General features: G+C 45.8%; 1 pseudogene; it reads left to right on the top strand.

The window, feature by feature from the left end:
• The first annotated feature begins 294 nt into the window (after positions 1 to 294).
• LOC123158399 (uncharacterized) lies at positions 295 to 27,536 on the top strand (annotated as a pseudogene).
• The last annotated feature ends 323 nt before the right edge of the window (positions 27,537 to 27,859 follow it).

Genomic DNA, 27,859 nt, shown 5'->3' with positions numbered 1-27,859 from the left:
ACAGGATTTATGATTTTTTTTACCGAACAGGATTTATGATTTTGGTGTTGGAAGCGGTGTCTATTTTTGGCAAAACATGGTACGGAAGATGTTGGTTGCCCATGAAACAAATCTTTTTACAAAGTTATTGAGGCGAACGAGCGTCTTAATGGCGCCATTAAGGTAGAAAACCTTAATACGCTATTCGTCCAAACGCGGTATTTTTCTCAAGAAATAGTACAATGATTAACAACGTCCGGAGGTCCAAATCTGAGACAAGAAGAAAACGCACTGAAAAGAAAAATCTCCACGCCCATGGCCATGGTCAAAACTTTGGCAGGCCATTCAGAGAACCAGTTTGCAGGAGGTGAACAGCACCCGTGACCAAACTATGGACAAAAGACAGCAGTGGTTGCAGGATGTGAACAACACCCGTGACCATACCATCTTCTTCCATGAGCTGCCCACACCAAAGAGAGAGAGAGACCGAGTTCCCCATCATCTCAGCTAAGACGAGTAGCGTCAGGTTTGAAAAATGAACGAGAACGACAGTGCAGCTCAGCGCAAGGATTTCGTCGACCACGCAAGTGTGTTTTTCAGCTGCATATCCCTTGCCAGTTTTTGTTCGTATAAAAATATGCAATCATTGTGTATAGAGTTCTCGGCGGTAGATGCGGCAACAGGTGAAGCATCCATGTGTCCCAGCTTCTCCAGAACTGGCAGCCAGATACCTTCAAATCACCAGTCAATCGACATGGATCTTGTTGAAGACCAGAACGACAGCAAATGAGCGGAAGCCGCCGTGCCACCGACCACGCCAGGCAACGACGCATGGATAAGACGGCAGAGGTAATAATCTCTTAGAGAATGAAGTTTGTTCAAAACCGACGAACGGATGCAGCAGTTTATATTGGCGATGAAAGCACTCCAACCAAAGAGATGCAGTTATGGCCACGGGCTGGCACTGCAACCAAATAACATAATCTTAACTACAAACTCATTTTTGGTGTGCATTCCATGGCCCTTTCGGATGCATAATGGGCACTGGCTAGCACGGCTTGCAAGACTGAAAAGAATGAAGGATTCATTGAAGTTCCTGACTGTGTATGCAATAAAAAACATGATGCCAACCGGGACATCCAGAACAAATGCAGTACTTTTCCGTCGGTGATGCAAAAGGTTCCAAACAACGGCAGGTGATGCAGAAAAATGAAAGTTACACCTACTAGAAAACCCAGAGATGAACGGAACCTTTGAGATTTAGCAATGCAACAAAACCTACCCATTAGGCTTTCCTAAAAAGATCATGCTCAAGGACCAACACTAGAAAGCAGCTGCCCACATTCCATGAATAAGCCTGCCATTTCAGAATCTAGCTTGCCATTTTCATCCACAACACCGTAAAGTTCCCCACTTGCTTTCCTCTTCGGTAAATGTGATCTCCCATAATTCAACAATTGGGCACCTTATCCATAGCAAAGTTCGGAACTCGATGCGAATCAACGGTTCCGATAGCACACACACTAGTTGTTGTTGATAGCAAATCCATCCTCTCTCTCTCTCTCTCTCTCTCTCTCTCTCTCTCTCTCTCTCTCTCTCTCTCTCTCTCTCTCTCTCTCTCTCTCTCTCTCTCTCTCTCTCTCTCTCTCTCTCTCTCTCTCTCTCTGGTCTACAGAATGGTTTTGGAATGCCCCGGAAAGTTATCGGATTACCGGAAGGGGTTCCGGAGGCACCGTGAGAGTATTGGGCCTTATTGGGCCATGTAGAGGGAACACACCAACCCACATGGGTTGGTGCACGCCCCTTAAGGCAGCCACGCCCAAATAGATGGAAGGGGGAGGCGCCACCTCCTCCTACCATATCTTCGGAAGGGAGGAAGGAAAGAGAAGGGGCGCCTTCCCCATTTCCTTCTCCCTTGTGCATTATATGGAAGGGGGGCGCACCACTAGGAAAACCCTAGGGTGGCCGTCGGCCCTTCTTGGAGGCACCCTAGGGCTGTCTCCTCCCCTCCCACACCTATATATATGTGGGGAGGGGTGCCACACAAGACACAGATTATTTCCACACCATGTGTTGGCACCCCTTCGCCTCTAGTTTACTCCTCCGCTCTAGATCATCACAGTGCTTAGGCGAAGCCCTGCGGCATTGCTTCACCACCACTGTCACCACGCCGTTATGCTAACGGAACTCATCTACTACCTCGTCTCGCTTGCTGGATCAAGATGGCGAGGACGACACCGAGCTGAACGTGTGCAGAATGTGGAGGTGCCGTACGTTCGGTGCTTGATCGGTCGGAACGAGAAGAAGTTCGACTACATCAACCGCGTTGTCAAACGCTTCCGCTTTCGGTCTACGAGGTATGTAGACACACTCTCCTGCTCTCGTTGCTATGCATCTCCTAGATAGATCCTACGTGAGCGTAGGATTTTTTTTGAAATTGCATGCTACGCTCGCCTACACTTACAAACGTCACTGTTCGATGCAAAGGTGTACCATCGCTAGACTGGGCCACGCCGGCGTTAGAGCATCTCTAGCTGACCCCATAAAAGTGGTCAAACCCTTATGATTTTTGCGTTTTAAGGATTTGATCGAAAAAAGTGTCCAGAACAAAAACCGTAAAAGTGATCCAACCCGTAATTTTTTGAAGGGCACCGAAAATCCACACCCGGGAACCTTATGTTTGAAGGTTGGAAGGTCGAACCAAGGGAGCCCCGTATACCAGTCAAACCTCGTCGGAGCAAACACGCCGCCACGAAATTTGCTGGAAACCGCCCGAAACTCACCGAAATTCGTCACCGCGCACCTGGAAACGCCGCTGGACTCTGGAATCGATCGTCGCCGGTTCGAATTGGACGAGCTCGCACTAGTGGAAAAAGGGTCAAATGTGAAGCACATTAGTGCCGGTTTGATTTTGAGCCAGCACTAATGTGTCCATCAGTGCCGGTTCCAACGGCTAGCCGACCACTCTCATTAGTACCGGTTTGTGGCGAACCTTTAGCACCGGTTCGTGCCACGAACCGATACTAAAGTGAGTAGTGGCAGGATGTTGTCGGTCTGGGCCCCCTCCAGTACCTTTAGTACCAGTTTGTGTTACGAACCGGTACTAAAGGTCGTCCTACATAAACCCTTCGCCCACCCGAGCCCGCTCTATTCTTCCCCTTTCCCCTCTCCTCCTCTGTTCTTCCCCTCTTCCTCGAGCTCATCACACATTTTGCCCAAAATTTGTCAAGATTTGAAGGCCCTCACCCATTCAAATGATCACAAAGGTTAGCAACTTTGTCCTTTCATCTCTCATTGCTAGATTAGCTCTTGCAATGCTTTGTATAGTGATTAATTTGTGAGTTTAGTAATTTGGAAGGAATTATATGTGCTAGTATTTGATTTATATGCAATATGAGGTCTTAAATAACACTTAGTTTGCATATGTAGGTGTGGTTTACTTAGTGCCTTCTAAATCTCCGTCGTAACCACCGTCGATCGCCCGCACCGTCCCGTCGCCGGCACCACCTTGTGGTGAGGCTCTTGTTCATGAATGTTTTACATTACTAAATTGATGTTGGTGTGATTTCGATATATAGTTACTCGTATAATTATCTTACCTGTACGTTGTTTGTTATACATAGTGCCATGGTTTAGCTAGATAGTTATTTGTTTGTTGTTGGATCAATTGTTACCTTAGTTGCAATCTTGATCGCATTTGTTGTTGCATTTAAATGGGTTAGCTAGATAGTTATTTGTTTGTTGCATTTAAGTGTTGTATGAACTATATATATATATATATATATATATATATATATATGTGTGTGTGTGTGTGTGTGTGTGTGTGTGTGTGTGTGTGTGTGTGTGTGTGTGTGTGTGTGTGTATGTATGAACTTGTTTTAATTTGGTCTTTTCGGTGTTGTGTAATGAAGATGAGCCGACAATGGATGTATGATGACCGATGCTCTCCCGAGTTCATTAATGGTGTGCATACTTTTCTGCTTGCCGTTGAGGCAAACAAGCGGGCGGATGGTTTTATGCCTTGTCCTTGTGTTGGCTGTAAGAATGGTCACAATTACTCAACATCAAGAACCATTCACGTCCACCTATTTGAGTCCGGTTTCATGCCCCACTATAATGTTTGGACCAAGCACGGAGAAAGAGGGGTTATGATGGAAGACAATGAAGAAGAGGACGACGACAGCTATCCTGGCCATGGGTTCCCTGAATATGATGATACAACAATGGGGGAAGAAGCTGAGCCGGCAATGCAGGAAGAAGCTGAAGAAGAGGCATCAGATGAGCCCGCTAATGATCTAGGTCAGGCCATTGCCGATGCAAAGAGAAACTGCACAAGTGATTTGGAGAAGAAGAAGTTGCAGCGCATGTTAGAGGATCACAAGAAATTATTGTACCCGAATTGCGAAGCTGACAAAAAAAGTTGGGCACCACACTGGAATTGCTGCAATGGAAAGCAGAGAATGATGTATCTGACAAGGAATTTGGAAAGTTGCTGGTAATGATAAAGAATATGCTTCCAAAGGACAACAAATTTCCCGATAGTACGTATGAAGCAAAGAAGGTTGTCTGCCCTCTAGGGTTAGAGGTGTAGAAGATACATGCATGCCCTAATGACTGCATCCTCTACCACGGTGAGTACGAGGATTTGAACGCTTGCCCAGTATGCGGTGCATTGCGTTTTAAGATCAGTCGCGATGACCCTCCTGATGTCGAGGGCGAGTGCCCCGGGAAGAAGATTCATACCAAGGTGATGTGGTATGCTCCTATAATACCACAATTGAAACGTTTGTTCCAAAACAAAGAGCATGCGAAGCCGATGCGATGGGACGGAGAAGATCGTAAGAAAGATGAGAAGTTGAGAGTACCCGCTGACGGGTCGCAGTGGAGAAAAATCGAGAGAAAGGACAGGGAGGAGTTTGCAGGTGACCCAAGGAATGTATGGTTTGGTCTAAGCGCAGATGGCATTAATCCTTTTGGGGAGAAGAGCAGCAACCATAGCACGTGGCCTATGACTCTATGTTTGTATAACCTTCCTCCTTGGTTGTGCATGAAGCGGAAGTTCATTATGATGTCAGTGCTCATCCAAGGCCCTAAGCAACCCGGCAACGACATTGATGTGTACCTAAGGCCATTAGTTGAAGAACTATTACAACTGTGGAATGGAAAAGGTGTACGTGTGTGGGATGAGCACAAACAGGAAGAATTTGACCTAAAGGCATTGTTGTTCATGACCATCAATGATTGGCCTGCTCTCAGTAACCTTTCAGGACAGACAAACAAGGGATACCGCGGATGCACGCACTGTTTGGATGATACCGACAATATATATTTGGATAGTTGTTGGAAGAATGTGTACCTGGGACATCGTCGATTTCTTCCGAGCAGGCATCCCGTAAGAAAGAAAGGCAAGCATTTCAAAGGTGAGGCGGATCACCGGACGAAGCCTCGCCACCGTACTGGTGCTGATGTACATGATATGGTCAAGGATTTGAAGGTAATCTTTGGAAAGGGTCCTGGCTGACAACCTGTTCGAAAGGACACTGACGGAAGTGCACCCATGTGGAAGAAGAAATCTATATTTTGGGACCTGCCATATTGGAAAGACCTAGAGGTCCGCTCCGCAATCGACGTGATGCACGTGACGAAGAATCTTTGCGTGACCCTGCTTGGCTTCTTGGGCGTGTATGGGAAGACAAAAGATACACTAGAGGCACGGGAGGACCAGCAACGTATGCACGGAAAAGACAGCATACATCAGGGTCTGGCCAGCTACGCTCTTACCAAAGAAGAGAAGGAAATCTTCTTTGAATGCCTGCTCGGTATGAAGGTACCGTCTGGCTTCTCGTCGAATATAAAGGGAATAATAAATATGGCAGAGAAAAAGTTCCAGAACCTAAAGTCGCATGACTGCCACGTGATTATGACGCAACTGCTTCCAGTTATATTGAGCGGGCTTCTACAGGAAAACATTTGATTAGCCATTGTGAAGCTATGTGCATTCCTCAATGGAATCTCTCAGAAGGTAATCGATCCAGAAATCATACCAATGTTACAGAATGATTTGGTGCAATGTCTTGTCAGTTTCGAGTTGGTGTTCCCACCATCCTTCTTCAACATCATGACACACGTCCTAGTTCACCTTTGCGAAGAGATTAATGTTTTGGGTCCTTTATTTCTACACAATATGTTCCCCTTTGAGAGGTTCATGGGAGTCTTGAAGAAATATGTTCATAAGCGTGCTAGGCCAGAAGGAAGCATCTCGAAGGGCCATGAAAATGAGGAGGTCATTGAGTTTTGTATTGACTTTATTCCTGACCTTAAGCCGATTGGTGTTCCTGAATTGCGGCATAAGGGCAGACTGGATGGAAAAGGCACGCTAGGAGGGGATCAAATAATATGTATGGACGGGCATTCTCTCACTGAAGCACACTACACAGTTCTACAGAATTCCGCCTTGGTGGCTCTGTATATGGAGGAACACAAGAATTTTCTACACTCCAAACACCCGGAGCAGTCTGACGACTGGATTACACGTGAACAAACGAGGACTTTCGCCGGTTGGTGGCAGAAACGTGCTATGCATCATGGCGATATTGAAGATGACATGTACTCACTGTCCCAGTTACCATCTTCGAATATAATGACTTTCAAAGGGTACGAGATAAATGGGAATACATTTTACACGATCTCCCAAGATAAGAAGAGCACCAACCAAAACAGTGGTGTCCCTTTGATGCAACAACCAACACGGGAAAGGAAACATATTATGGTCACATAGAGGACATATGGGAACTTAACTATGGAGGCGGTTTGAAGGTCCCTTTGTTTCGGTGCAAATGGGTCAATATGACACGAGGCGGGGTAACGGAAGACCCGCAGTACGGAATGACAATAGTGGATCTCAACAATCTTGCATATGCAGACGAACCATTCATCCTAGCCAATGATGTGGCGCAGGTTTTTTATGTGAAAGACATGTCTACCAGGCCGAGAAAAAGAAAAGATAAGGAAGCGAATGGATCATACGATGAGCCAAAGCGCCACATAGTTCTTTCAAGGAAAAGAAACATCATCGGAGTGGATGACAAGACAGACATGTCAGAAGATTATAAAAAGTTTGATGAAATTGCTCCATTCAAAGTGAATATTGACCTGAGCATCCAGTTAAATGATGAAGATTGTCCATGGCTACGGCGCAAAGGGACACACGCGAAGAAAAACTTTCACACCCAAAGATCTGGGATGTGATCAGCTTCACTATCATCACTTTCTTATGTGTTTCACACCTAGGAGGGAATCTTTGTAATAGTATGGGTAGTTATGTGTTTTGGCATTTGAAACGCGAAGAAATTTTATGTGCAATCAAATTCTTTCATGCATTTGAAATGCTAAATGACCCTGAAATTGAAAAGCATTTCAAATGAACTCAGAAAAGGTTGAAAGTTGGGATGGTATATAATGATAAAACAAACTAATATTAAACATAAGAAAAAAGAATCACTGAAAAATCTATTTTCAAAGTTAAGTTATTCACAAACTAGTGATTCACACAAATTTCAAATAATTTAAAATTTAAACTATTCAAATTTGAAAATTACCGGCACTAACAGAAAGTTTGTAATTTTTGTACCTAAAGCAAAAATATTCACAAAGAAACTCTAAATACAGCAAAAAACAACTCAAAAATAAATAAAACAAAAAAATAAGAAAATAAAAAACCCTGCCTACTGGGCCAGAGCGGCCTGCATATGACTAGAAACCCAACGTGTTGTTGGGCCAGGATGCAGGCCCGCAAAGGCCCAATAGGCCCACAGGGCAGCACAGAACAGGTAGGCCCAATAGGCCTGCTTTGGAGAGGAGCTCGAGAGAGCTACCACACTGGGGCTTATAAACCAGTGCGGACGCCCCTTGGCTAGCGAGGTGGGACTAAACTTGCCGCACCGAACCTGTGCTAGCACACACCTTTAGTACCGGGTCGTGGCACCAACCGGTGCTAAAGGGGGGGGGGTCTTTAGTACTGGTTGGAGCCACCACCCGGTACTAAAGGGGGGCGCTTCCCGCCGCTTGGCCTGGCCAAAACAGACCTTTAGTACCGGTTGGTGGCTCCAACCGGTACTAAAGGTGCCTTGTATATAAACAACACTTATGAAAATTTTCAGTTTTCCATCTCTCCCTCGGCTTCTTTCTCCTTTGCCCCGTCGCCGCCGCCCCCGTCGCCATCGTCGTCCCCATCGCCATCCCCATCACCGTCGCCACCCCGTCCGTCCTCGTCCCCGTCGCCGCGCCCCGCCCCGTCGTGTCGCGCACCGCCCCATCATCCCATCGTCCCCGCGCGGCCCGTCCCCGTCCCCGTCGTCGCCGCCCAGTCCCCGTCGTCCTCGTCACCGCCCGTCTCCGTCCCCATCGCCGCCCCCCGTCGCCGCGCCTCGCCGGTGAGCTCCTGCCCCGGCTGCCATGTCCACACACACACACAGATTAGTTTTTTAGTTATAAATTTTAGTTATAGAAATTTTTCTGTTTTTTAGTTATAGAAATATTAGAAATGTTAGTTATATAGAAATGTTATAAACTTTTTCTATTTTTTAGTTATAGAAATGTTAGCAATTTTTCTGTTTTTTAGTTATAGAAATATTAGAAATGTTATAGAAATGTTAGTTATATATATGGAAATGTTAGAAATTTTAGAATTAGTTTTAGTTAGATGAATTGGATTAATGTCAAATTGTTAGAAAGAGCCAAAAACTAACATCCAGGTGTTACTTGGGTCGATGACAGAGCAAAAAAAACCTTTGGGAATCACTGATGGAACATTTCACCCTACCAGATTATTTCACTGAAGCAGATGTGCAGAAAGTCCAGGTCGCTGCTCTTAAGAAGATGGCAATTGCATTCAACACCCACAAGAAAACTGTATGGGACAACTACCTCGCTGCAGAAAGGAAGACTCCAGAATTCATTGGAACACCGGAGAAGCAAAGAGAACACTGGGTCGATTTCGTGAAATTCAAGGAATCGGAATTATCTAAGGAACGGTTGAGGAAAAAACAAGGCCAATGCCGCAAAAAAGACGCAGTTCCATAGGCTGGGTCCAGGTGGCTACGCGGTGGGAATGCCTAAGTGGGATAAGCAAGAGATGGAGGATGCAGGGGTCACTCCGGTTACTAGGAGCTGGCCCCCCAGGTGCAGAACTTGGTTCTATGCGCATGGGAGGCGTTGGACCCGAAGAAAGGCCTGGTTTTGAATAAGGCAAGTCTAAAAGGAGCCGAACAAAAGATACTTGATGCAATAGAAGATGCTCGAAAGGGGGTGTTTATGCCCAACAGAGAGAACGACAAGCTTACGCGCGCCCTGGAAAATCCTGAACACCCGGGAAGAACATGAGGCAAGAGCGTTATTCCTTGGTATGAGGGCTTTTCGGAATGGAACGACGACTACAGGACCCATGCAAGAAAGAAGATGGAGGAGGAGAAGAAGAGGAAGCTGGAGGAGGAGCAGAGGAAGCAGGACGCAGAATGCCTTTAAGGCCTAGAAGCAAGGCACGCGGACTTGGCACTCAAATTCCAGCAGCAGAAGATCGACTCACTTAGCCAGGAAAGGGGGCCTCAGCAGCGGCAGCTGCAACCGGATGATCGTACACCATTGGATAGCACCGCCCCATCCATGCCGAGAAGCGGCGTTGGTTCCGCCCCGGGCGACACACTGCTGGATACATACCCTGTGGATGACTTCATAGAGAACACTAACTGTGAGCTACACTCCAAAATGAAGAACATATCCATGAAGGTGGCGGACGTCGTTGATTTTACAATTACCCCCGAAGCAACCTTCCATTGCATACCGATTCCAGAGGGCTATGCTCGTGTCATGGTTGATGAAGTGGTGGACCCATATTCGAGGCTAGCACTTGACATTCCTGGAGGTGACGACGAGCGCACACTGGGAGAGGTCATACATTGTATCATCCTATGGAGAAAGGATTTGATCATCTTTCGAAGTCCACTGACACCGCGTCTGCCGACTCCTCCTTGAAGTCTGCCACCGAGTCAGCAGACTCCCGCTCCTCCAAGTCCACGAACGCGTGAGCCGACTCCTCCTCGAAGTCCTCCACCTCCTCCAAGTCCACGAATGCGTGAGGCCACTCCTCCTGTTTCAAGTCTAGCACAGCGTCAGGCCACTCCTCCTGCTCCAACTCAGCCACGTCAGCCGTCTCCGCCGTCTCAACAATCACAGAAGAGACACGCCGCAGCTATGGCGTAGCGGTACGAGTTGAGGTAGTACAGAAAGTACAGGCAAAGACAAGCGATATAAATATGGTCCAAGCCTCGCTCCTCTTCCTCGGAGGCCTTACGACATGACCGAGGAGCAAAACACAGCCATAGTGCGGGCCCAAGTGGACGCCCATTTTGGACCGAAATCGGCATCGCCGCCAAGGGAGAAAGTGCCTGAGAAAGTTATTGACCACTTTATTCATATGGCAAGAAAACCAGCTCCCAAGCCTGTTGACTCAGACTATGAGTGCCAAATCAGGAAGCTACATCGAGCACAGCTACAGAAGGAAGCGAGCTCGAGCTCGAGCCAACAAGCAGCTGTCAAAAAATGAGGGAAAACCGTTCCCCAGCTGGGAGAACAGACGGCGCAATCGATCCCCCCGCCTGTTGTGCCAACAACACATGAGAGTACGCGCGTCCGATATTATTGTGGGCAAACCGTTAACATTCCCCAGCTGGGCGATGTGGTAATAACCGAGGAGCATATAATGTAGGCTGAAATGCTCAAGATCACTGTTGGACAACTCCTCAAAATCATCCCATGTCTCCGCTTAGAGAGGAGGAAATAAAACGGAAATATGTTCGGGGCCAACCTTTGGTCGAGCCAGACAAGGTCAAGAACCTCCCAACGAGAATGTATGAATTGCATCAATCGTACATGAACATTACCAAGATTTCCAATCGAGAGTCCCTCATGGTGAATGTCAAGGAGGAGCATTACTTCCATGAGAAACCTCTGTCCGGTGAGTATTCAGAACTATTTTAGTTATACAATCAACACTACTAGGAAAAGGACTATAGATGGGATGGGCACTAATGGCGCACCTATCAGGTGGTGCGCCACTACTATATACTAATGGTGCACCATTTGATGATGCGCCATTAGTGTGGAAGACACTAATAGCGCACCAGACACATGGTGTGCCACTAGTAATATTTTTTTCCATTTTTCCATACATACTAATGGCGCATCCGAGCGAAGTGCGCCATTACTAGTTCTAACTAGTAATGGCGCACCAGCCACAGAGTGCGCCAGTATTGTATTCTTTTTTTTGCAAAACTACTAATGGCGCACCGTGTCACAGTGCGCCATTACTAGTTTAAACTAGTAATGGCGCACTATGACTCGGTGCGCCATTAGTATATATATTTATTTATTTTACTTTTTTGCAAAACTACTAATGGCGCACCACCTGCAGGTGCGCCATTAGTAACCAGGGTTACTAATGGCGCATTTGCAGGTGGTGCGCCATTAGTAACCTGGGACCCAAACAAGATATTTTGGACAGTCACACCTACCCACTCACTTTCCCCACTTTATTCCATCCACCTCCTTCTCCAAGCTTTCGGCTGCCTCCTCCTCCTCACCTCATTTGCACCATAGATTCATCAAAATTAAGTGGTGAAATTACCTTTTTTTATAGGTAAGTAAGGGGAAAGCTATATTCATGTTGTAGATCTACTTTTTTTCTCCCTAGCTCGCTCCAACAACGTGCACATGCACTTTTTGTGGCCTAGCTAGATCTATGTATGTTTGTGATGTTGCATATGTTTGTGGTGTTGCATATATGTTTGTGTTTGCAGGTACCGGTATTTGAAATGTGATAGTTGCCAATATTTTGCCGGAATGTTGATTCATTTCCGTATCGGCGAGAATTTTGGCACTATGCATTTTTTTGGTCCTATTTTTAGGGAAGGTCGTGCCAAATTTTTTCTTGGTTCTAAAATATCGATTTGCTCTACCCCGCATGCGACCATGGTCCGCATGATGACCGAAGGCATCGTGAATAGGTTTTTGAGCTCCGCGAAGGCCGAGATGCTTCAAAAGAACGAGACGGAGATAAGATGTCCGTGTCGAAGATGCAAGCTGAAGAGCCTTATTGCGGACCCGGATTCCGGGCAGGTGCGGGACCACCTGCTCTTGCGTGGTTTCATGGATGGCTATCGATGGCAAGGTGATGAAGATGACTATGAAGTCGTCCATGGGGGCCGGGCAAGAAATGAGGAAGGGTAACAAGACAACCACCACGGCGAGGGCGGGCGAGAAGACGAAGAATCTCCAGGACATGATCACGACGGTGATGCTGTACACAGTCATCATGTAGAAGATGTCGTACATGATGATGAGGAAGATCAAGACAAAGGGCATGATCATGAAGATGAATATGCCGGAGCAGACGACGATGGAGGCTGGGTGCAGGACCCTCATATTCAAGAGTTGCTTCTCAAGTAGACGGATAACGCAAGAGCTGCCGCCCAAGAGAAAGCCAAGCTGGATCAACTGGTGATAGACGCGGTTACTCCATTGTATGAAGGATGCAGGCCCGAGGATACCCGCCTGAAAGTAACGCTCATGGCTCTGGAGATGAAGGTAAAACACAAAATGACCGACGCATACTTCGACGAGAACATGTCATTCTGGCACGAACGTCTTCCCAAGGGTAACAAGTGCCCCACCAGTTTCGATGAGGCAAAGAAAATCGTGTGTCCTCTGGATTTACCGCACGTGAAATATCATGTGTGCATGAACAATTGCATCATTTATCGGGACGAGCACGCGGAGTCTACCATATGTTCGGTGTGCGGCATCACTCGATACAAGAAGAGGAAGAAAGCTCCTCGAAAATCGGTGTGGTACTTCCCGATCAATCCTCGTCTGTAGCGGTATTTCACGGACCCTAAGGTAGCAAAGCTCCTGCGTTGGCACGCGGATAGGGAGGATAAGAAGCGGGAAGATGACGGAAATGATCCGGAGATAAATAAAAAAGACAAGATGATGAGTCACCCTAAGGATGCGAGCCAGTGGCAAGCGTTAAACTTCGAATACCCAGAATTTGGGAAGGATCCAAGGAACATCGTGCTGGGCACGAGCACTGATGGAGTCAATCTGTTTGGCAGCTAGAGAAGCACACATAGCACCTGGCCTGTGTTTGTGTGGATGTACAACCTTCCCCCCTGGTTGTGCATGAAGAGGAAGTACATTCACATGAGTATGCTAATTGAAGGGTCGAAACAACCAGGGAACGACATCAATCTGTACCTGGGGCTGCTGAAGGAGGAGCTAGACACGCTGTGGAAAACACCAGCCAATACGTGGGACACCGCAGAGAAAGAATATTTTCCTATGAGAGTTGCACTGCTCACAATGGTGTACGACTATCTCGGTTACGGATATCTCGCGGGGCAGGTAGTCCATGGATTTTCTGGATGCGTAAGGTGCATGCATGACACAACGTATTGCCAGCTAGATAGAGATCCCGGGTCTTCGAAAACCGTGTTCATGGGACATCGAAGGTGGCTTCGCGACGATGACCCGTGGAGGAAACGGAGGGATCTGTTCCACTACAAGAAATTTGTTAATACATGACGGTCCTTCTCCGTCACCGATCAACTCAAAACTGTCATGTGTACCTGTCCATGACGGATCTGAAATCCGTCATGTATATCGCGTCATAATTTGACATCGTACCTTCCATGACAGTTCTAGTTCGTCATGGATTTGCCCCAGGCCCGCCAAGCCCAAACTAGGCTATGACGGAACAAACTGTCACCGATTTACATGACGTGGAAGCGACGTGGCGTCTACGTGGATCTGACATGGAGGCCAACATGGCCCATGTGGTAACCAGCCCAATTAGGATTAGGATTTTGGCCCAATAATTTCAGTCCAATCCAACCCATTCGATGTTTATTTTGTTCCTGCGCATTAGCCAACCTATTTTTCAGTCCAACCCATTAGCCCCTTTTTTAGTACATCATATTTTCTCAATGCAGCACTCTTTACAACATGACAACCAAACTATATTCATTCAAAAAATAGCATCTATTCACATGACAATACAGAGAACATCTAGTCTGATTTCAAAAAACAGAGCTTTATATGAAAACCTCACAAGTATATCTAGAAAGCTCTATAAGACACATGTCTTCCATGGAAAATGCCCTACTAGATGATTTTAATCTCCAACACTAAGCCACCACTTTCCGGCAGTTATACGGACCCAAGTAGTTCCTGCTAAAAAACTTCATTCTCCAATAACATGGATGAGCTACCAAACCTGCATAGAATCCAAAGCAAATACAAAATTATAAGTATAAAAAATTATAACAACCAGCTCCCAAATGAATCTAGAGTAATTACATTGGTTGATTTTATAATTAATCATCTAATTGGACACAAACTACTATATTAAGGTACCATGAAAATGTGGGCAACGCACACTAAAAAAATCATACCAGATACAAGTTTTAAAAATGTACTATAAATGTCACATTTTATCATACAAACATAACATCAAGTTAAAACAAAGGATGGATAGATCATTTCATATGCACCAATTCCAACAAAAATGTAGGTATATGCACTCTAACACGGCTTGGTTCCATACAATACAATGTAGTCATAGTTAACAAAGCATGAAAATAGTAATATACTTTGTTCATCAATTAAAGCTAATTTCTGTCCAAAAACATGCTTTTTGCATGTAAAGTAAAAACACCGAAAGGAGACCATTATAGGCATTTAAACGATCCACTTAGTTATCTTATTATGTTAACAGTATAAATCTTTACAAAGGCCAACTATTCGCGAGCATCAAAAAACTTCAGTTAAGCACTTTAGAACAAAGATGAACCAAATGGTTCAGATTTAATCTCATGCTTTCAGACTGTAACTTTCACATCTAAATCAACCACAACCAGGAACTGTGAAGAACAATAACATATGTTGGAAGAAAAAAAAAGGACGCATTCTTCCATTTACTGATTAGACTTCATGGCATACAAAGTACATATTATCTTAGCCTGCACTTGAATATGAGATGGAATACAAGTCACACAATTTTCTCGATCCAAAAAAGTTAGTTCATACCCTCAAAGTTCAAAAATCACAAAGGGCTGCTAGTGTTGAATTGACATGAAATAGCATAAAGAGTTGAGACAGAGCAGGCGTATCATAAATTCATAACATATATACGCAACATATTGTTAGCATGCTTTTCTAACTCTCCTAATTCAACTACATATTTTCCATATTCATTAGTCAACCTTTACTTAGGGACAATAAATTATGAAACCCATTGTCTCTAGACTTTGAGCCTAAATTGTTTGCAATTTTGATGTTGTAGCATTGGCACATGAAATTTTATACATGCCACTTCCTTATTATTGTCTTTACAATAAAATGAATAAAAGGAGAAGTATTATAAAAAAGGGTACAAGACAATGAATTGACTAAACTAATATAATGCTAACAATGTTTATGATATGCAAAAAATATATTGACATGATTTTCTAAATGAACCTGAGTTGCTTTCTGTAAAGAGCCCTCATATGAAAATGTTTAAAGTAAATAATTCAAGGGAATATAACTATATCTTTTTTCCTTTAGTTCTGGTCGTACACATAACATTTTAGTTTAATGTAGCACACCATTGATTATTTTTTCTTTCTAGTAGGCTTTCACCAGTGACATGGTGCGAATAATACTGAGAAATAGAGAATATTCTGGTAATAGCACTGAAATTTCGAGACTGAACAAATGCACTTGTAGCATATCGAACACTCCTAAATCATAAACAAAAATAATATACATCTATTAGTAATCTTAAAGAAAAGCGCACAATCTTCATTTCCATTGCTCCTTGAGATTGCAATTCAGTGCACATGCATTTTCAAAAATCCAATAGTACAGATACATCACCTCTGCTGTAATAGGGGAAAAACTCGGGATCAATTAAACTAGTAGCTTGCAAACCCATAGAAGAAGGGAAAATGAAATGATTATTTATACAACTCTATTACAAAGTCAGGTTTGAACAAGACATCAAGGCAGTAATGAAGTTCATACCACAGATAATGTAATTTTTTTCTTAGATACAGATTAAACTAATTCTGGTACATATATTCACCGAGCTACATGGGACAACAAGGACAAAAGGGAAATGCCTATGGAGAAAACACTAAACAGAACATGTCGTCACGATTAATACACTAACAGAAATCATGTCTTCGAGACCTATTTGATGAAATTATTCACCACACTTGGTTACATTGATTCACTGAACCGGTATTTCGATAGAAAATAAACTCAATGCATATTGAACACTTGATTATATTGATTTATTTAGAGAACAGAGGTACACCAAATTGTCAGAAAAATCTACTGAATTAGATTTGGTAGAGAACTAACTGAATTAGATCTTGATAGAACATCACATGTGCAGCCATTTGACGAACATGTGCGGTTTATCTCTACTTGATTACCTGCAGTGTACAAGATACAAAGAAAATTCAGTGCTAAAAGATTCAGAGAGTAAGCCCGCACACACAACACACGAGCTGATGCACGCACGCACATCTCACTCGTAGACACGTCAGACAATCGATTGCCACTACCACCGCTATGTCAGCATGCACACACAATGCACCCTGCAAGTTGGAGAAGGCAGTAGTCACGATTAGGAATCGACTGAGGGGACCACGCACCAGCCTTACCCTTCCAACCTTGCCCACGAACGCCTGGGACGGCTACCAGCGTAGGCAAAATGAACCGGTCGTCGCAGCAGCAATGAGGCCATGGTATTGAGGAAGCTAAAAGGAGGGGCAGTAGTAACAACACAAACCAGTGGCGACTAGGGTACACTGCGGCCTCCAGGGAGAAATTGTGGTAGACCGGCCACCCCACGGTCACCCCGGTCGGACGAGGCCTACGTCGGGGTTGAGCTTCGTGTGGATCTGCGCGCGCCAGATATGCAGCATCAACCCGTGGCCATGGTATTGAGGACGGGGGAGGTCGGGGATGAAAGAGGATGCAATCGATCAATCGTGGAGGTGGGGATGGTGTGGAGCAAGGAGGCACTATCGGAGCGGTGTGGGTGCGGGGGGACAAGGGGGGCTGGGGGACGAGGGGATCTGGGAGAAGGGAGAAGATGATGGGCGGCGGCGGAGGGAGAAAGAGATGGGGGCAGGAAGAGACCTAGGGTTAGCTTTTATACGTGGAATGGGTCAGGTGGGCTTGTGCGGGCTTCAGCGGGCTTGGTAGTTGTACCGGGCCAGTTCATGACGGATTCTTAAGACGTCATGGGAGATCCGTCATGTATTAACAGGTTTCTTGTAGTGTTCGATGGTGAAACCGAACCCCGAAAACGCCCGTGTACGAGGAGCGGCGAGGAAATAGACGAGCTGTTGAAAAATTGGAGAGATTGCCCACTGCCGGGAAAGAAGCAAAAGGCGCCAGAGCCGGGAAAGAACCGAAAGGCACCAGAGCCGCAGCTGAAGGTGTGGAAAACGAGGTCTGTTTTCTGGGACTTGTCGTACTGGAAGATCCACCGTGTGCCTCACAGCCTTGATGCCATGCATATCACGAAGAACGTGTGTGAGAGTATGCTTGGTACCTTGATCAACATGCCAGAGAGGACCAAAGATGGGCCAAAAGCAAGGGCAGACTTGAAATCAATGGGCATCAGGCAGGAGCTTCACGCTAATGATGATGATGATGATGATGAGGCGAAGCAGGACACAGAAAGTCGTCGCAAAGGCAAAAAGGACAAGAAGACCGGAAATGACTACCCTCCCGTGTGCTTCACTCTAAGTCAGGAGGAGATCGAGCAGTTTTTCACCTGCCTGGTAGGAGTAAAACTTCCTTACGGTTACGCGAGGAAGATAAGCAGATACCTAGACCCAGCAAAGCAGAAGTTCAGCGGGATGAAGTCTCACAACTGTCACGTGCTGATGACGCAGATACTTCCAGTTGCAATCCGTGGGATCATGGACGCGCACGTCCGTGAAACGCTATTTGGCCTATGCAACTTTTTCGACGTCATCTCTCGGAAGTCGATTGGCGTGAGGCAACTCAGAAGGCTACAGGAAGAGATCGTGGTGATACTATGCGAGCTTGAGATGTACTTCCCGCCCTCATTCTTCGACGTTATGGTGCATCTCCTGGTCCATATCGTGGAGGATATCATCCAACTCGGGCCGACGTTCCTGCACAGCATGATGCCATTTGAAAGGATGAATGGTGTCATCAAAGGATACGTTCGCAACATGTCACGTCCAGAGGGAAGTATAGCCAGGGGCTTTCTGACCGAAGAGTGCATCTCCTACTGCACGAATTATCTAGGCATCGAGAACCCCGTTGGCCTGCCCGTCAACAGGCACCTCGACAGGCTCGCTGGATGGGGTCATCGTGAGGGTCGCCGCGAAATGCATGTCGACTTCGAGGGTCGACTCGCCAAATTTGAAAGAGCAAACCTAGTCGCGCTACAACACATAGACGTGGTCGCTCCTTGGGTGGTAGAGCACAAAACCTTTATTGAGAAGACGTACAATGACCGAGGCCAACAGAGGACGGACGGAGATATAATCAAAGAGCACAACTCATGTTTCACGCGTTGGTTCAAGCAGAAGCTTCTGTCGTACCCTTTACATGAGGATTCTTCCGCGGAAGAACAACTCATATTCTCCTTGTCACAGGGCGCCGAGCACAACCTGATGACCTATGAGGCGTACGATATCAACGGCTACACATTCTACACCGAGAACAAGGACATGAAGAGCGATGGTTATCAAAACTCTGGGGTAACGATGGAATCCTACACCGGTAACGACAAGGACAGATACTACGGAAGGATCGAGGAGATCTGGGAGCTGAGCTACGCTGGAGAGAAGGTCCCGATGTTCCGTGTCAGATGGGCCAAGAGCGCCCTAAAAGAAGACCGGTATTTCACCACCATGGTTATACCCGAAGACAAATCCAAGACCGCGGGCGCAAACGTCACCGCAAAAAATGAGCCATGGGTACTGGCTTCCCAAGTGGACCAATGCTTCTTCATTACCGACCCGTCAAAGCCCAGTCGTGTTGTCGTGAGGAGAGGCAAAAGGAAGATCATCGGAATGGATGGAGTAGCCAATGAGCAAGACTTCGACAAGTACGGCGACCCAAAGATCGAACATGACGACGACGATGAAGTAGCAGCACACACCACAAGAAGAAGCAGGACCACCCTACCTAAAGGACGTCCGTTCCACAGAAGAACTCCATTTGTGAAAAAGAAGGGCAAGAAGATTGTGAACAGATAGCTAGCTAAGATCAATTGTATTTAAATCATAGCCTTCATTTCTCGATTGTATTTCATGGGAACTTTTTGATATCATGAATATTTTAAATTTCATGGGCACTTTTTGAATTCATGAGGACACTCGATCTCGACACCCCTCCATCTTGATCTGGATTCCCCCTCCATCTCGATCTCGATCCCCCTCCATCTCGATCGTTATCCCCCTCCATCTCGATCTCGATCCCTCCCCCGCTCCACCGCCGTCGACGAGCACCCCCCGCACCCGCCCCCGCTCCACCACCGCCGACGAGCACCTCCCGCTCCACCGCCGAAGAGCCAGATTCGTTTGGGGGCAGGGGACACCACCCCACAGACAAGACCGCCAGTCGTGCCGGCGCCAAGCCATGCCAAGAACGCCGCAACGCTACCGGACCTGCCGGACATCCCTATGCCCGACATCCCTATGGCACAGGATCCGGACATCCCTATGGCACAGGATCTGGACGACGACGACAACGACGACGGTACATTTACCAAAGTCGATAAGTACTTTGCCGAACATGGGTACGCTGACGAGTTCTGCGGGCCTCTTTCTCAAGAACCCAACCAAGACGACCGCGATCTAGCTGGTACGGCGGAGAAATCCAATTGCAACAGGCGTCGTCTGGCGTTCAGTTCTCAGGAGACGCCTCCAGCTCCCGCCTTCACCGAGCCTCAGATAGCTGAGGTGCGAAATATTATTAGCCCCAACACGCTCAAGAAGGCGGTCTGTGAGAAGAACTCGGTCCCATTACAGGAGATCAAGAAGAAGGGACGGAAACGAAAGACTAACAAGGGCGCCGATGCGAGCCAGCCGGCACCGAGTTTGATCCGTGCTCAGGACGGGCCACCTTCACCTAAGGATATTTCGAGGAGGGTGCATGTGGCGGGTAGGGCGATGCTACCGCCAAATATGCTCAATGCTGCAACCGGTGCTATGCGGAGTCTGCACGACAGTGTTCTTTCTTTGGAGAAGCAGCGTCTCAGAGAGAATGATGTGGCATACCCTGTTTTCGTGGCCAAGGTGCCAGAGGGCAAGGGCTTTGTGGATGGCGACATTGGGGGTACGATCGTCCTGCGGTTTGATGACATCTTTGCTATGTTTAACCTTCATCCGCTGCACTACACCTTCGTTCGGCTGTTTTCGCTGAGTATGGAGATGCGGATCATTAGAGACAAGACCCCGGACATCGTGATAGTCGACCCCTTCTACATGTGTGCCAAGCACTTGAGCAGCGCTGGGGACCGCCAAGTTGCGAGTTCACACCTCGAAGGCGTCATTCTGGCAAACCCAGATAAGGATAACTTCCTTGTGGCTTACTTTCCCGAGTAAGTCATCCCTTAACCTCCCTGTAACATATGATTTCTTAGATTTCGATCGTTCTTTTTTTTCTAACATTCCGTGTTCTATGCAGTGACATACATTGCACACTCATCCTCTTAAGCCCGAAATATTCCATGGCCACGTATTTCGACCCGAACCGTAACTCCAAGATAGACTACACAAATGTCAAGAAAATTCTTGATGATGTTCTCCCTAGCTACGCCAAGTCTAGAGGCACCTTCACCAGGGCAGTTCGTAAGTACGGCAAGCACACCTTCTCACACAATACGAAGTTCTTCTGCGTCAAGCAGCCGCCTGGCGGTCAGAAGGATGCCTACTACGCCCTCCATCACATGCGGGTGATCGTAAGGGACCATCATCACCTTCTGCTACTAGATAATCTCAAAGATTGGGCCGCGAGCTTGTCGGCAATCCAGGACGAGGACCTCAGACAAGAATTCTTTCGCATCCAGTCGGAGTTTGCGGACATCATCCATCAAGATGTCCTTCATACCTCGGGGCAGTTCTTCCTCAGATATCAACCGTCCAACAATGAGATAGATGGAACGCTACAAATGCAGGGTGACAACGACCGCGATTTCATGACCATCACGGCAGACGATGGCTTCATCCACGCTCCTGTCCGATGAGTCGAGTTGAAAGTAGTGATGTGTAGTTCTGAAACATTGATTGGCTCATGTTGTAATTAAAATTTAATGAATTCATATGTCTTTTTGGTTTGGACAGTCGTTCAACTTAGATGTAATCGATGCTATTTATTAGTAGGACCATGAATCATGCTATTAATGTCTTGCTTTTCTCTTCCGATCCTTTTGTTGCATACTTACATATTGCTTATGTATTGTCTGTTGTTTGGCTTGTGCATAGAGATGCCGTCGTATGTCGTGTACAAGGGTAAGGTTCCCGGAGTCTACGACGACTGGGAGGAGTGTCGGAGACAGGTTCACCGTTTCAGCGGTAACAGTTACAAAGGGTACACCACTAGGGCGGAGGCCAAATCTAGATACGCCCGCTATCTAGCGGGAGAGAGGAGGGAGCGTTGGAGGAACCGGATGAAGACCAGTTTGATCGCGATGATGCTCATCGTGATGACCGCGGCTCTCTTCTATGTGATGGTAGTTTAGATGATCGATATCGACTTGTAATGTGAAGACAAACTCGATACTCGCGGTCTTGAGGCTTGTAATGTTTTATCTTTGTTCGGTCTTTTGAATTCGGAGACTAATATGATGAATTGTATTCGGAGACTAATCTTCTATTGTATTTGATGAATCTGTTGTTGTTGTGTGTTGCTGTCTATATTTTGTCCAATAATATATTTTGTAACCTGTGCAAAAATCAGAAAAGTAAAAAAAAATATTCATACTAATGGCGCATCACCTCAAGGTGCGCCATTAGTATGCCAAAGGATACTAATGGCGCATCACCATAGAGTGCGCCATTAGTATGACAAAGCACATGGTTACGTATGGCCCCCCGGGAGGCATACTAATAGCGCATGGTGTTACATACTAACGGCGCACTACTTGGTGCGCCATTAGTATACCAGATACTAATAGCGCACTAGTGGTGCGCCATTAGTAAAAAATACTAGTGGTGTGATACTAATGGCGCACCGGTAGTGCGTCATTAGTAGGCAAAACCGGTGCGCCATTAGTAGGCCTTTTCCTAGTAGTGCAAGACGCACTCGACAAATCTATCATCAGTTGCTATTGTCTCTAAGTGATTTCTTTCTGTACTTTAAGTCTCAATCTAGCTGTAGTGATCATTTTGATCAATCATTACATGTAATAATTATCCTCAGTATATTCTTTTCTGTGGTATATGCAGGATGAAGATGTATGAAATGAAAAAATCTGGACGCTATGGCATTGGGTTCATTGACCCAAATACCATTAATATGTACACATGGAATCTTCCAACTTATCGAGCAAGTTTAGAGGAAATCATGCTAGAGTTCTTCAAGCGCCTCAATACCAATGAAGATATACTACTTCCTTGCAACTTCATGTGAGTCACGTTGTCTTGTACTACAAATTCTATTTTTGCTTATTAGCTAGCTAGATGTTAATAATTAAGTGTATAGGGTTTACGGTAGTTGATTAGTGTTATGCACATATGCCCGCTTAATTAAGACATGCAAACGTGTGCGCATGCAGTTTCCACTGAATCTTGTTAGACATTAAAGTTGAAGTACTGGACTCACTACTTAAAAAAGAAAGTGACTACATCATCGTGAAGGGGATAGTCAACAGGTAATTTCAATCATTATTAACTATATCTCGGCCTATTTAGTTCGTCATTTCCTGATATGAACTATTTAATAACCCCTTTATTAATTTTCTTTGCCGGTGGGCAGGGCTTGGGCAAAGTTTATCAAGGTGACTCCAGGCAAATGGGCAAAAAAGCTGTTTTGGTATCGACCAGAGGTAAGTAATTAAGTAGTACTAGCTACCTAGCTAGCTACCATCTCTTTAATTCTTGTTTCAATACCATTAATTAATTATCATGCTTGATTAATCATTATCTGATTCAATTCCATTCTCGTAAAGGCCCTGAAGCAGGCGCAGGAAAATGATCTGTGTGCATACTACGTTTGCGAGAACATTCGCATGATGGCGTCCGAAAGGAGCAGATCTCAAAGACAGGACTGGGTACGTTTGTCAGAACACTATTCACACCATTATCGATATATCTAGTCACACAACTAATACACATGGATATTGATCTCCTTCTTAACAGTTCAGAGAGGTGCGGGAGCAGCTCCTACCAATGGACCGCATACTAGCACTTCAAAAGAAAATAGCGGGATTTTTGCTCGACCAGCTCATAGATCACAAAGGAGAATACTATTACCCGCTACCGCCCCATAAACCACTTGTCATCGTGCTCCGAAGGCACCAAGGCAACATGTAGGAGAAATTGTATATATATATATATATATATATATATATACACACACACACACATGTGTATGTGTGAAAAATTAATGGTGTTGGTTGTGAGACATTCGATGATATATATTTATATATATATGCGGTTCTATGAGAAAATCTATTTATATATATGCATAACGTGTACAATATGTAGCATCGTAAAATACCAGCAAACAAAAAAGAATTAAATGGTAAACACAAAATTAATGAAAAGTAAGAAATAAAACCCAAACCCCCAAACATTTAGTACCGGTTGGTGTTACCAACCGGTACTAATGGTCTACCAGCACCCGGGTCTGGCTCGTGCCACGTGGTGGCACTTTAGCGCTGGTTCGTGCCGAACCGGTAGTGAAGAGGGGGGGGGGGCTTTAGTCTCCACTCTTTAGTGCCGGTCCCTTACGAACCGGCACTAAAGCCCGTTTCTGCACTAGTGTCGACCTCATCGTGGCCTCCCGTGACCTCAGCCTGGCCGCCGGAATCCCTCCCTTCGCGGCCGACAAAGGGGCACGGCTCGCGCAGTGTGGCCGGCGGGCGATGAGGCACTACCGGCGTGGCTGGCGCGACCAGCTGGCGGAAGGGGCGGCGCCGGCTAGGCTGAAGGAAGGAGTTCTTATCCTAGTTTTACAATTTGTTTTTACAGTATCTATTCGGCCGTAACTAAATAGACTTTTAAAAACCTTTCAACGGGTTTGGTAGAGATGCTCTTATAACCGCAAGAAGGAAATATCCAGGTTAAAAAAAAACTGGTCTGTAGTTCTGTACCGCACTGTTTTACAGGCCGCGCTTAGAAACGGCGGGGCGCCGCCGCTGGAGATCGACGCGCATCCTTCTTCCTCGGCGTCGGCGGCTGCTGCGTCCTCGTCCTCATCGCCTACGTAATACCCCCAACCCTTACCTCGTCCTGTACTCCATCTCTCTGTCCCTCTCGTTCTGCTTCCTGTCCAGTTTCCGTTCCCCTGCGGATGTCGCATCAGATCCGCCTTACATCTCCAAGATTAATCACAACTCGATATATGGAACTAAATTGGGTAGATATAGTTAAGTGGTAGATGGATTCTGCTTATTCTCGAAGAAGAAAAACAATCCAGATTGAGACTTTCCCTGCTTTAGATGTCCAACATTGCAGATAATAACAGAGGGAGAATCATATGTGCTCTGCTTTCATTTTTCAGCCAGTAGCAAGACTTGCCAGATACACTATTAGTTTGAGAAATAGGCGATCGTGGTGTGTATTGTTCAGTAGACACGAAGAATTATATGAAACTCTAACAGCCTGTCTATCTACCGCCCGTGTAGCATGCATCTATGTACTCCCTCTGTTCCAAAATAGATGACTCAACTTAGTACTAACTTAAGTTAGTACTAAGTTGAGTCATCTATTTTGGAACGGAAGGAGTAGTTGTTAATTTTATTCTGAGGAGCAACAACTTAAGGTGATAGGTGACTGTGTGTGTTTAGACTTAGTTTCTTTTGCAGGCTGGGAGGTTGCAATCCTGATGAGTAGGGGGTGCCTAGTTTCCTACATTGTTTCAGGGGCGCGGATCATTGGATCTGTCGATGTGGTGTAGGTCAGCAGCGTTATCTGTAATTTCGGTCTGGGTTTGTAGGACTTGGTGATTACTGATAATGGAAATCGGAGAGGAAACTCTCTTTTTCAACCAAAAGAAAACAACTTAAGGCGTTCAGTATCTTTGTTAATTTTAGTGTATGATGTAATTGTAGTGACGCGGTGATATTTGAACGATACACACAAATCATGTTTATTGAATCTTGGTAGCTCCAGTTCCTTTTTGTACAACTACTATACCTTGCTGCGCATGTCTAACCTTTCTCCTGAATTTTCCATGTCGAACAGGGAGAGCGCTGTGCAAATCAGGGCGAAGAGAACATGCTATGCCTCTGCCTCATCTGGGCTACGTGGATGGGCCGAGCTCCAGGACGACTTGCTTCAACCCATCATCGCTCTCCTCAGCTCGTTCCGCGACCTCCTCGCCGTTGGTTCCACCTGTCGTCCCTGGCATGATTTCTCAGCACACACGTCCTCTTTGTAGCCTCTCCTCCTCCACCCGAGCACCGACATCCAACGGTATCCCTGGTATGACTATGACTACTGGACCCTTTTCCACGAATGCACGTGGAGATTGGCTGATCCTGCTGCTGCCTCATCCTATCCCAGTTTGCTTTCCTTGAGTGACCTCAGAAGCATGTTCTTTCTTCGCTGCTCCTACGGCCACCTCATCTTCTGTGACGATGATGGGTTCTACATTGTTAATGCGTTCAGCGGCACTAAGGTTGTGCCTCCTTGCCTTAAGTCAGACAACTTCATTCGCACCAGCTATGTCACCTTGACTGCCCCTGTTGCATCCGCTGACTCGCATCTCCTTGTCGGCAGCGGAGGTTATCTGTTTCAGTGGCGCATCGGGAGCGACTCTTGGTTGGAACACTATCCGAAAGTTCCTTTTCTTAGGATTGAACAAATCATAGCCTTCAAGGGCAAAACATACACCCTAGGGTCTTTCGGGTCCTTCTGCATTGTACAATTTTCGCCCAGTCTCTTGATTCAGAAGTTTGAAGTTGTGTTCGAGGAAGATAGAACTGAAGATCGCTATTGGACAAATCAAAAAACATGGCTTGTGGTGTGGGACGTGCTTCTCTTAATCAAACTTGAGGCAGCAGGAAGGATAAGCCCGGAGGCCTTCCACTTCAAGGCCTTCAAGCTCGAGTCGCTGGACGCCAGGAAGAAGAAGGCAAGGTGGGTGAAGGTGGACAGGTTGAATAACTGGGCCATCTTTGTCAGCGCCGACGGGCGATGCGAGGCGTTGTCGTTCATGAACCCGGAGAGATGGGGAGGGAGGAGCAACCACATATACTTCCCAAGTTATCAGTCTGAACAACCTTGGGCTGCAGCGCAACTATGGCAGAGAGCTAACAACCATTCGACAAGTTCGTGGCTCTTGAAAACTGGAAGCCAGTAACACAGATTGGTGCCAACCTGGGTCCTTCCCGCTGCATTTCGTCGCTCTGGTCAGCAATGATCTTACGGCCATTGCAGGTACGGTTGGTGATTGTCCTCTGATACAGCTTTCGTGGGAGAGTTCTACCTTGCTTGCAGTTACATGATGAGTATTTTTACTGAATGTTCTTAACTTTTTTCTAAAGTTGCATTGCAAACAGAAGCTTTCGCTGTAGGGTTATTTGATTCTGCTTTTTTTGTGGGATTATAAGGGACCTTATGTTCTATTTCTCACCTACTACAAATTATGGAGTTTACTTGTACTTGGGCCACTTGATAACTTGGGTTAAACTACACACCTAAGGTGATCTAGGTCTGACCCCAAAATGCAAGTTCCTAATACCTACTCGCTAGCATATGTGCAGTGCTCATTATTCATCAAGTTATAAGCTTGCTGCTGTTCTTCATCTTTTCATGTTGGATAAACTTGTGCTGTCTTTATTTAGTGCTTGGCAGAGCTTTTTCAGTGCCATGGCAGCTGTTTTGCTGTGAATAAGTGTGCCATGGCAAAGGTTTGCATACTCACTGCACATGTGCATAATTAGCTGGTTAGGCGTCTTTCTCATCGTGTTTCGGTTGGCCAGGTCGTGGGATGGCACGATGGAGGTGGTCAGCTGGATAAGCTAGTAGGGCATAGTCCAGGCTCTGCACGGTCTTGTTCGTGGGATGGAATGAACGCTGAGGATCGCTGCAAGCATTTTGTTTGGGCCGTTAGAGGCCATTTCTTTTGTAACATAATAAAAGGAGAAAAAGAAATACAGAAAAGCTGCAAGGGTTGTGCGCAGCGCAAAAAACCTGCTTGTGCCATTGTGTTCATTGTGTGTGAGCTGAGAATTGTGTTGTCATTTCATACTAAGAAGCCTGATTAAGGTGTTTACTCTTACCTTTCATACGATTTTCTACAACCATTTCGATCCTAATCCACCGTCAGATATCTGCCATAGAACAACTGTTCCGGTATTATCATCTTAAGACGGATTTATTTGGCAGATTACCATGTCGCTGTTTAACAATGACAGAATAAAAACCAGCAATATATATTCTGTTATTTCAGACCATTTTCCTTTTTTTCCTATGTGGCATTTCCCATCATTTGGATCAGTACAAGGCTTCAACATCTGCAAAAGACAATCCATCTTGGTTCGAATAAATGGAATCTTGCTATTATGTCATTTTTTTTTTCTGTGTGTGATGAGTGATGACACCGTTGACACTTGCAC

This window comes from Triticum aestivum, chromosome 7B, assembly GCF_018294505.1.
Source record: "Triticum aestivum cultivar Chinese Spring chromosome 7B, IWGSC CS RefSeq v2.1, whole genome shotgun sequence".
Lineage (NCBI taxonomy): Eukaryota > Viridiplantae > Streptophyta > Magnoliopsida > Poales > Poaceae > Triticum > Triticum aestivum.
The sequence above is the reverse complement of the archived record's forward strand: the minus strand, read 5'-3'. Positions and strand labels throughout refer to the sequence as shown.